Here is a 9,826-nt window from a genome sequence, read left to right as displayed (position 1 = left end):
TGATATATTTACGCCTAGAGGAGAGTAACGGCCAACCGAGTGAACTAACAATTTTAACTAACAATATATATATATATATATATATACATCAGAATTATAGCAACAGACATAAAACAGCCCCCGCAAGGGGGTTGTTTTATGTCTTACATACTTATACACATATACTTATATTACCCCCTTATATACTTTTCCTTGGTTTCATTGTCAGTTTTCGTCCCACCGAGATGTAGCATACACAATTTACCGCCAGGATTCGAGGAGTATAACGGCACACTTTTAGAACGACAAATCCGCACCGAGTAACAGTTCGAACCGACCGGTATTTCGAAAGATGAAATTGAATTGCGTGAACAATCTGTCATTCTTCTCCAGCCCATCATCATCATCATCATCACCTCATCATCATCACCTCATCATCATCACCTCATCATCATCATCATCATAATTTGATGTCAATTATTGCTTTATTGCGTCCCACTCTGGTGACATGAACTGCGTGACAACAACAACAACTACAACAACTACTACTACTAATACCACTACTACTACCACTACTACTATTACTACTACTACCACCACCACTACTACTACTACTACTACTACTACCACTACTGCCACCACCACCACCCCGACCACCACTACTACTATTACTAATACCCCTACTACTACCACTACTCCTACCACTACTATACTACTACTACTTCTACTACTACTATTACTACTACCACGACTATTACTACTACTACCACCACCACTACTACTACTACTACTACTACTACTACTACTACTACTACTACCACTACTACTACCACTACTACTATTACTGCTGCTACTACCACCACCACCACCACCACCACCACCACCACTACTACTACTATTTCTACCACCACCACCACCACTACTACTACTATTACTACTACTAATACCACTACTACTAACACTACTGCTACCACTACTACTACTACTACTACTTCTACTACTACTATTACTACTACCACGACTACTACCACCATTACTACCACTACTACTACCACCACCACCACCACCACCACCACCACTACTACTACTACTAACTACTACTACTACTTCTACTACTACTACTACTACTACTACTACGACTACTACTAGGAAAATTCTGTCTGAAAAAAAGAATACGGAAATAATGCACGCAATTTCTAGAAATTAAGCCTCATCCAAGCCCTCAAAAGAGACATGGATACGCGCATGTTTTTAGTCTCTGAATGCGGAGTCGAAAAAAAAACGAAAAAAAAAACAGAAGTAACGAAAGAACAAAAAGAGGTGACGTGAGATGGCGCGAGTGTCGAGCGTGTGGGCTTTTAAGGAGCGAAAGTGGCTCACCGCAGCGATCGCTCATCCGCGTCTCTTCCCCCTCTCTGTGTAAGCGAAGTGATTCAGCGGGTGCGGTATTTGGGGCAACAGCGGCACTTCGTCGCTGTTCCTTCTGCTGCACTCGACACCCCCGCATTGCGTGATATATATGCTCAGGGGAGATAGTCGATGGAAAAAGATAGTGAGTTCACGCCGTCGTGTATGCATGGACGAAAGCAGGGGGTCGCATACTTCCAACGTCGCCACCAACCCAAAACTCTCCATTTGATTTCGATGTTTTTTTTTTTTTGCCTCAGGTCTTCACGTCAACGTACCACGAACGAATAATAATTACCTCGTTTAATCACTAGTGTTGACCGCGGGTACTTCACCGAAAAACTATTTATATTATTTTTTTGCTACGAGTTCGTCATTCGTGCGTTTCGCGAACACCAATGGTTAACTTTTATTTATTTATTTATTTATTTATTTATTTATTTATTTATTTATTTATTTATTTATTTATATTACCCTCAGGGCCCATAAAGGCGTTACAGAGGGGGTGAGTAATATAACAAAAATGCAGCAATAACAGAAACACAATAATACAACCAATTAATTAGAATACATGTTCGAACAATATTCAGTTATTAGAGGCTTAAGATATGATCGGTTAGTGCAGTCTCGAAGGATGACACGTCCTCAATGGAGGCGATTGAGGGGGGAAGGTGGTTCCACTCGGCACTGGTCTTTGGCAGAAAGGAGTCTGAAAAAAACGTTAGTACGGCAGAAAGGAATAAAAACTTTATACTGACGATCAAGACGTGACGATATGTATGAAGGTTGCGAGGTTTATTGGTTTATTTATTTATTTATTAGAATACCCTCAGGGCCCGTAGGGCATTACAGAGGGGGTGGGTACAACATTTATAACACACAAGAAAAAAAAGACAAAATAAAGAAACAAGTGTCAGATGCGCAAATCAAGAAGGCAACATAAGTCAACTAAAAATGTATAAGTAAGAATTCAAGCACATACAAGACAAAGATAGATAATGGAAACTGCGTATAGTTACAAGCATTGCTGAGAAATTGCAGTCTTGAATAACAAAGGGTCTGTTATTGTTACAACGTAAGGAGTTGAGAGAGGAGGCGAGGCTATAGCGTAGAGAGAGGAGGTTTTTTGTTTGGGGAAAGAGGCGGATAGAGAGATGAGGTTGGCCGCGGCGACGACGAATGCAGCGCGCCGAAGACGCTTTCCGAGAAAGCACTGCGGCGGCGGCCTGCTTTGCTTTCTCAACGGCGATGTTCCGGGAAACCAGCTTCGCCAAGTGCGCGAAGTGTTTCTCGGGACATGCGACGACACGCCGCGGAATGCGATCCGCCATCGCCGGTGACCTGATCCGCCCTCTGGCGAAAGGAAAGCGCCGTGGAGAGCGGGGGGCAACGAATGCGGAAAGAGAAAGCCGTAAACAAAAACGCCCCACCATTGTGACGATGGCGCTCGCAGAAAGAACCTTCCCGTGTAGCCGAGAACAGACGAGAACATAAAGACAGTGCATCCGCCTTTGACGCGAAGACCCGTGTTTGCGTTAATACTGGAGAGCGCGTTAATGAAGAGAGAGTCGTATACATACGAACGGTGGAAATGTTGGACGATAAACACCGATTTCTTTCTACGGAACCATCTCGCAATAGTTCATCGACTTGCGAGGCATTACTGAATCTTTGGCATGACAGCAACAGTGTACAGCGCTAAGTCGCTACTTGTTCCCCACGCGTGTTGAGAAGACCTACCACCGTGCATGATTAAGCCTGCTGGAGCACCACGCGCTGTACAGTAAATAGAGGGGTACGTTCCCCCACATACATTGTACCTCGGTAGTGGTGCTTTCCTGATTGTACATGCACCCTTTGTAGTCGTGAAGGTCGATGTTTTTGTCATGTACTTTATCCTTGGTTGGAAGTCAATAAACTTCTCCTTGTTGCAACTCTAGTCGTAAGAATGGTTATCGGCTTCTTGAAAGAAACTGGACTGCACGTACGTCTATGGCATTTTCTCAACTTGAGAGGACTGCATATAGTACTCACCTCACTATCTCACCGTGGTAACTGGCATTCGTGGATGGAAAATACGACATTACCGTGCTTACGAGTGTGAGGCCCACGGGACGACTTTCAGCAGTTCCCCCATAGTACAGTACTAAGTACTGTCGCTGTAAACTTTCTATAATCACAAAACTTTATTGTGTGGACTACGGCCCAATTAAGGGTGAGGCCTTCGGGACAGCCTTATGCTCTCCCATAGTAAAGTACCAGGTACTTTACTATCGTGAAAAGCTTTTTCTAAACACGCCATTTTTTTTTAAGACTCTGGCACAGGTTACTGCTCTGCCCTGGTAGAGTACATCATACTCTAAATCGTCGCTCAATTGTTCGAAACACAAACGAAAAAAACATTCGTTAGCGAATCTCGGCGCGCGTAGCTGTCCATGTATACCTATTTAGCCGCCAACAACGTTGTGCTCTCCAGGTCGTATCGTTAATGTGATTTGTACCAAAATTGGTAGGGCGCAACATGACTCCATGACGAACTTGAATGAGTATTCCAGTATTCATATCACGAAAAAAAAAAAAAAACGTCACTCACTTGTTGTGAATGGCATGGTTTCATTGATTAGATTTTCTTCTTATTTTAATCTTAATCTAGCTTTTTCGTGTGTTTATAATGTATATTACCGTTATGACGTCGAGATAGCCAGCACTATGACGTAGCCTACCTTCCCACGTTCCGCCAAATATATAAAAAAAATACACACCATAGCCGTGGTGCACCAGCGGCCGTTTCCGTAGGTTGATATATTCAAAATTTGGTATGATGAGTCATTTTTGCATGAGCGACACAAATAACCGGTGGCAATATGAACATCACGACGTGCAAGTCGTGAACAACGCGACCTACATGCCACGCTCACGGTGCGCTGGTGGTCATTTCGCGAGCTTTGTATATACACCAAATTAGGTACGCCGGGCCGTGTCTTCGGGACGAACATATACGAGAAGTGGCGATAAGAGAATCGTAATAATGGTGTCGTGTAAAACATGACTTGCATGCCTCGTACATGGTACGCTCATGGTCGTTTCGCTAGCTTGATATAGATGTAATTTGGTATTGCGTGACGTGATCGTTTTCTCTCTTTTTTTCTCTTCTTTCTTTCTTTCTTTCTTTCTCTCTTTCTTTCTTTCTTTCTTTCTGTCTTCCTTTCTATCATCTATCTTTCTTTTCTTCTTTCTTCCTTTCTCTATTTTTTCTTTCTTCCTTCCGTCCTTTCTTTCTATCTTTTTGTTCCTTCCTTTCTTTCTATCTATCTATCTTTCTTTCTTTCTTTGTTCCTTTGTTTTTCTTTTTTCTTTCTTTATTTCTTCCTTCCTTCCTTCCTATCTATCTATCTATCTATCTATCTATCTATCTATCTATCTATCTATCTATCTATCTATCTATCTTTGTTTCCTTCTTTGTTCTTTTCTCTTTCTTTTTTTCCTTATTTCTTCCTTCCTTCCTATCTATCTTTCTTTATTTCCTTCTTCCTTTCTCTTTCTTTTTTCTTTCTTTATTTCTTACTTCCTTTTTATCTATCTATCTATCTATCTATCTATCTATCTATCTATCTATCTATCTATCTATCTATCTATCTATCTATCTATCTATATTTCTTTCTTTCCTTCTTTCTTCCTTTCTCTTTCTTTCTTTCTTTCCTTATTTCTTCCTTCCTTCTTTCTTTCCTTCCTTCCTTTCTTTCTTTCTATATATCTTTCTATCTATCTATTTTTCTTCCTTCCTTTCTTCCCTCCTTTCTTCCTTTCTTTCTTTCTTTCATTCTTCCTTTCTTTCTTTCTTCCTTTATTTCTTTCTTCCTTGCTTTCTTTCTTCTTTTTATGCCTTGGTGATTTTTTACGCGTTCCGGGAACGGCGCAGCGCTGCCTGCTTCTCCAATCTCTCTCTCTCTCTCTGCCAAGCGGCGGCGCCAGAGGACGCGGCGCCCCTTGGCACCACGACGCGGAACGCGCAACCGGCGGCCGCGCGCTCCATCACCCAAACTGAAGAAGAACGCGGAGGGGGAAGAAAGTTTTCGCCGAAGTCGACCTTGGCTCGACAAGGGCTTCTTCGTCGCGCGACGTGCCGCCTCTCGTCAAGCCTTCGCGCGACAGAATCGACGACGCGGGCGTCGCGGAAAAGGCAGCCAGGAGAATCAATCAATCAATCAATCAATCAATCAATCAATCAATCAATCAATCAATCAATCAATCAATAAGTCATACAAACAAGTGAAAGAAAAACTATAAAAGAAAGTCATCGCTATCTGAAAGTACAAAGGTACAACACCATTTGCGCCCCCTCACACACAGCCACACCCACCCACACAGCCACACACACACACACAGCCACACACACACACAGCCACACACACGCAGCCGCACACACACAAACAAATGCGCGTGTTTGTGTGTTGCGTGTTTGTGAAGAGTACCTATGTCGGTGTCCATCCTTGAGGAAGTTCACACATTGACGGAAGTGTCGACTACTTTACAGTTTTTTTGTATAACTGTCTCGCATCAAAACAATGCCCTTTTCGTAACTATGTACGAAGAGGAGAGAGCGAGGAGCTCGATCGATTTTTTTTTCTAGATCACAACTGCTCTAATGCCAAACAGAGTCACCTTCCCGGTGATTGTGATTAGCACTGGATGCGTTCATGTCACACGACACGAGGGTTCATCCATCAGTCAGCCACCACTTTCACAAAGATAAGCCGACAGCCATGGATGGCTGCGGGGACTCCTGTGTTGCTCAAGTGGTCACGGCGTGTTTCGAGTTACGCGAGTTTATGGCGTGTTGTAATATAGCTCGGAAAAAAAGCTCCGAGGTGGCGTAAACATTGCCACAGCGTTACGTCGTAAGCCTGTACGTTACAGCGCTCTCCAGTCAAGGTAACATTGCGTTGTCCGAAGGCAAGCTTCGTTTGCGGGACACACGGCAGCCCTGATAAGATATGCGACCAACGATCTTTTGTTTCTTTGAGGCTGGCTTGCCGATTCCGGGAAGAGATATGGATACGAGGCCTGCTTCCGGGAGACACTAAAGAACAGAATGAAAGAGAAAAAAAAACGAGAATGCACCCTCGTTGTCCTCTAGGGCTGCCCAGTACAACAACAACAACAACAACAACAACAACAACAACAACAACAACAACAACAACAACAACAACAACAACAACAACAACAACAACAACAACGACGACGACGACAACAACGACAACAACAACAACGACGACGACGATGATGATGACAACAACAACAACAACGACGACAACAACAACAACAACAACAACAACAACGACGACGACGACAACAACAACCACAACAACAACAACCACAACAACAACGACGACGACGATGATGATGACAACAACAACAACAACCACAACAACAACAACAACAACAAAGCGAACTGGTTGGTCAGCTACTTCGTGTCAGGGCATTCCGAAAAAAAAAACTTTACAAGAGCTCGTGAAAAAGTAGACGAAACGGAAGAATAATATATTACATCCTCTACCAATTCATTAAAGCGTTCATGCTTTTTTTAATTAAATGCATGTAAGGAGAGGCTGGTGCCAATGCGTGGCGCCGGTTACTCCTCTTCTCTTGCACAAAAGTCAACATCGCACATTTTGTAGCAAACACAGGGCTATACATATGTACATAGCACAACACTTACACAATGAGTTCACGTTTTTCAACGCTGAGTGTCCACACCACACAGAAATGGGTCCAGACTGCATAGAACTGTGTCCGCACCACACTGAGTTTGTAAAAAAAAAACACACAACTAATCACGCCAAAAATTAAGTGTTCACACAAAAACGTGAAAGTTCAATAAAATATCTAAGGTGATCTTGTCGCTTAAATACTGAAATCCTTCCTCCTTTTCTTCGTTCATTACTTTCCAGCGCATTTCATTCACTCTTTCCTTCATTGCCCTGCCGCGGTGGTCCAGTGGCTGAGGTACTCGGCTGCTGACCCGCAGGTCGCGGGTTCGAATCTCGGCTGCGGCGCCTGCATTTTCGACGGACGCGGGAATGCTGTAGGCCCGTGTGCTCAGATTTGGGTGCACGTTAAAGAACCCCAGGTGGTCGAAATTTCCGGAGCCCTCCACTACGGTGTCTTTCGTAATCATGTGGTGGTTTTAGGACATTAGACCGCGACAATTAGTATTATCATTAGAGCGCTTCTACGAAAAATGAAAAAAAAAGAGTAAGTGACACTCGAAGAAGACTTGTGCTTATATGCGCATACATCGAGCAAGCAACCAATGTTACGCTGATACCTCGTGCAAACAGGCTGAGAAAAACAAAAGCATAAAAAAATGAAGAGATGCGGCGCCAAGCTTGGCGAAGAATCGGGCCGTTCCGTTATCGGTGCCGGAGTTCCAGAGAAATGTTTGTTTTATTTGCCCCCCCAAGAGGAACGAAAGGTCAACCACTTCCAGGAAATTAGGGCACCACGTAGCAGAAGGAGCACCCCCCCCCCCCTCTACGACAGCTGCTCTGACCATGGTCCGGGCTTGTTTTGAGAGCATCGTGAGCGCGCAGAGATGAGTCAACCTCGTATATTGCATCTCGCCTTTCGTCTGCGTTTTTTTTTTCTTCGCCCTTCTGTGCTCTCTGAAGATTATCTGCATCCATCTATCTGCATGCTTCGAGTTGTCGATGAATTCACTATCGAGCTGCCAATCGCTACCTTCCTGGTCAGCTCAGTTTGTAGAGCGACCACGTCAGGAAAGGCGTCTCTCCCTGGTGTAAAGCCATAACCAGGACGAAATTTTCGACAATTCTGAAGCTTTTCTATTTTAAAAATTTGTACTGATTTCCCTGAGGCTTCGTGCAGCGTACAAACGGGTGGTTGTCTTAATTTTCCTCTCTCAGTCTTTGACTTTTCCATAGTGTCACCGGCACACACGTTTGAGCACATTTGGTGACCATTTGCTTCTCTTTTTTCACCTTCTCTCTTTCTCTTTGTATTCCCTTTTCCCATTCCCCCAGCGTAGTAGGGTAGCCAGTAAAGTGTGGCATCGGGCTGTAGTTGGTAATCCGTTATTAAAAACTTCTCAGCGCAAATAAACTTCAGACAACAAACACAAGAGACGAGCGCTCGTCCTCGCCTCTTGTGATCGTTGTCTGATTTTTTTTTGTTTTTGCACTGAGATGTTTATTAATAGTAGGGTAGCCAACCAGGCAAGTGCCTGGTCAACCTCTCTGCATGCCTTCTCCCCTGTTTTTCTTCCTGCTCCTCCTTGTTTGTGTTTCTGCTGTTCGTGTCAACGAGCGACATCTTTCCGGAGCCGGCGTCTCCAGTGTATGCACAGAGCACACAGAGAGCCCCGATGCCGCCGGAACAATCAATCAATCAATCAGTTTATTATCATGTCATAAAAGGATGTTACAGGGAGTAAAATATACAGGAGAGGGTCCCAAAGTACAAGACTGCAAAGGGACCCTCGGCGATCATTAAAAATAATAAAAGCACAAGCAGCTGTTAGAATTGTAGAAGCAAAAATATATAAAGCAGAATGAAAACAAAAAGGCATGGAATCAAAAAACAAATAATACAGCATAAAACAACACAAACAAGATGATAGATCAACTATTTAACAGGTACTCTTTCAATGAGTTTTTAAATGAAAATAAAGAAACTTTGCATTTTAGCGAAGTTGGCAAATTATTCCATATGGTGATGGTACAGAAGAGAGAAGTTGATTTACCATAGTTAGTACGAACCTTAGGAAGTAAAAAGTTATTATTAGCCGCGAACCTGGTTGTGTTAGTATCAACTAACATCTTAGGATCAATGAAATTAACAATGCTGGTACATTAATTTGAAAAAAAAAAGCTCTCCGCCGTGGTTGATCAGTGATATACGGTTATCGGCTGCTGGCGCGAAGGTCGAGGGTTCGATTCCGGGCACACTCTCTCGGAGGCGGAATGGCGCGTGTGCTGTGCGGTGTCAGTGTATACGTCGAGAAACACCAGAGGGCCGGAAATTTTCCGGAGCCTTCCGCTATGCGGCGTCTCTCGTAATCACATCGCGGTTTTGGAACGTTAAAACCCAACAATTATCAATTATTAAAAGCGTGTCAAAAGAAAAATAAACGCTGATTGTTCCTCGTTTTACAGCTGACACTTGTTTCTTTAGTATACTTCAGCTTGGCTATCTAACAATAAAACACTAATCTAATCTTTTAGGGGCGAAGCTCCTTACGGCGTGGCTTGTACGTCCCTCGTAGTACGTAACCACCAGTGGCACATACCCGAAATGGCGGTCCTTACAATGTCTGCTGGATGGGGGCACTTGTATATGACATGATGAAAAGATGTGAGATGGCTGTGCTTAGAGTTTTCACTAGACATATGGACGGACGAACAGGCTGAAACACGGACGG

Source organism: Rhipicephalus microplus, chromosome 7, assembly GCF_043290135.1.
Source record: "Rhipicephalus microplus isolate Deutch F79 chromosome 7, USDA_Rmic, whole genome shotgun sequence".
Lineage (NCBI taxonomy): Eukaryota > Metazoa > Arthropoda > Arachnida > Ixodida > Ixodidae > Rhipicephalus > Rhipicephalus microplus.
The sequence above is the reverse complement of the archived record's forward strand: the minus strand, read 5'-3'. Positions refer to the sequence as shown.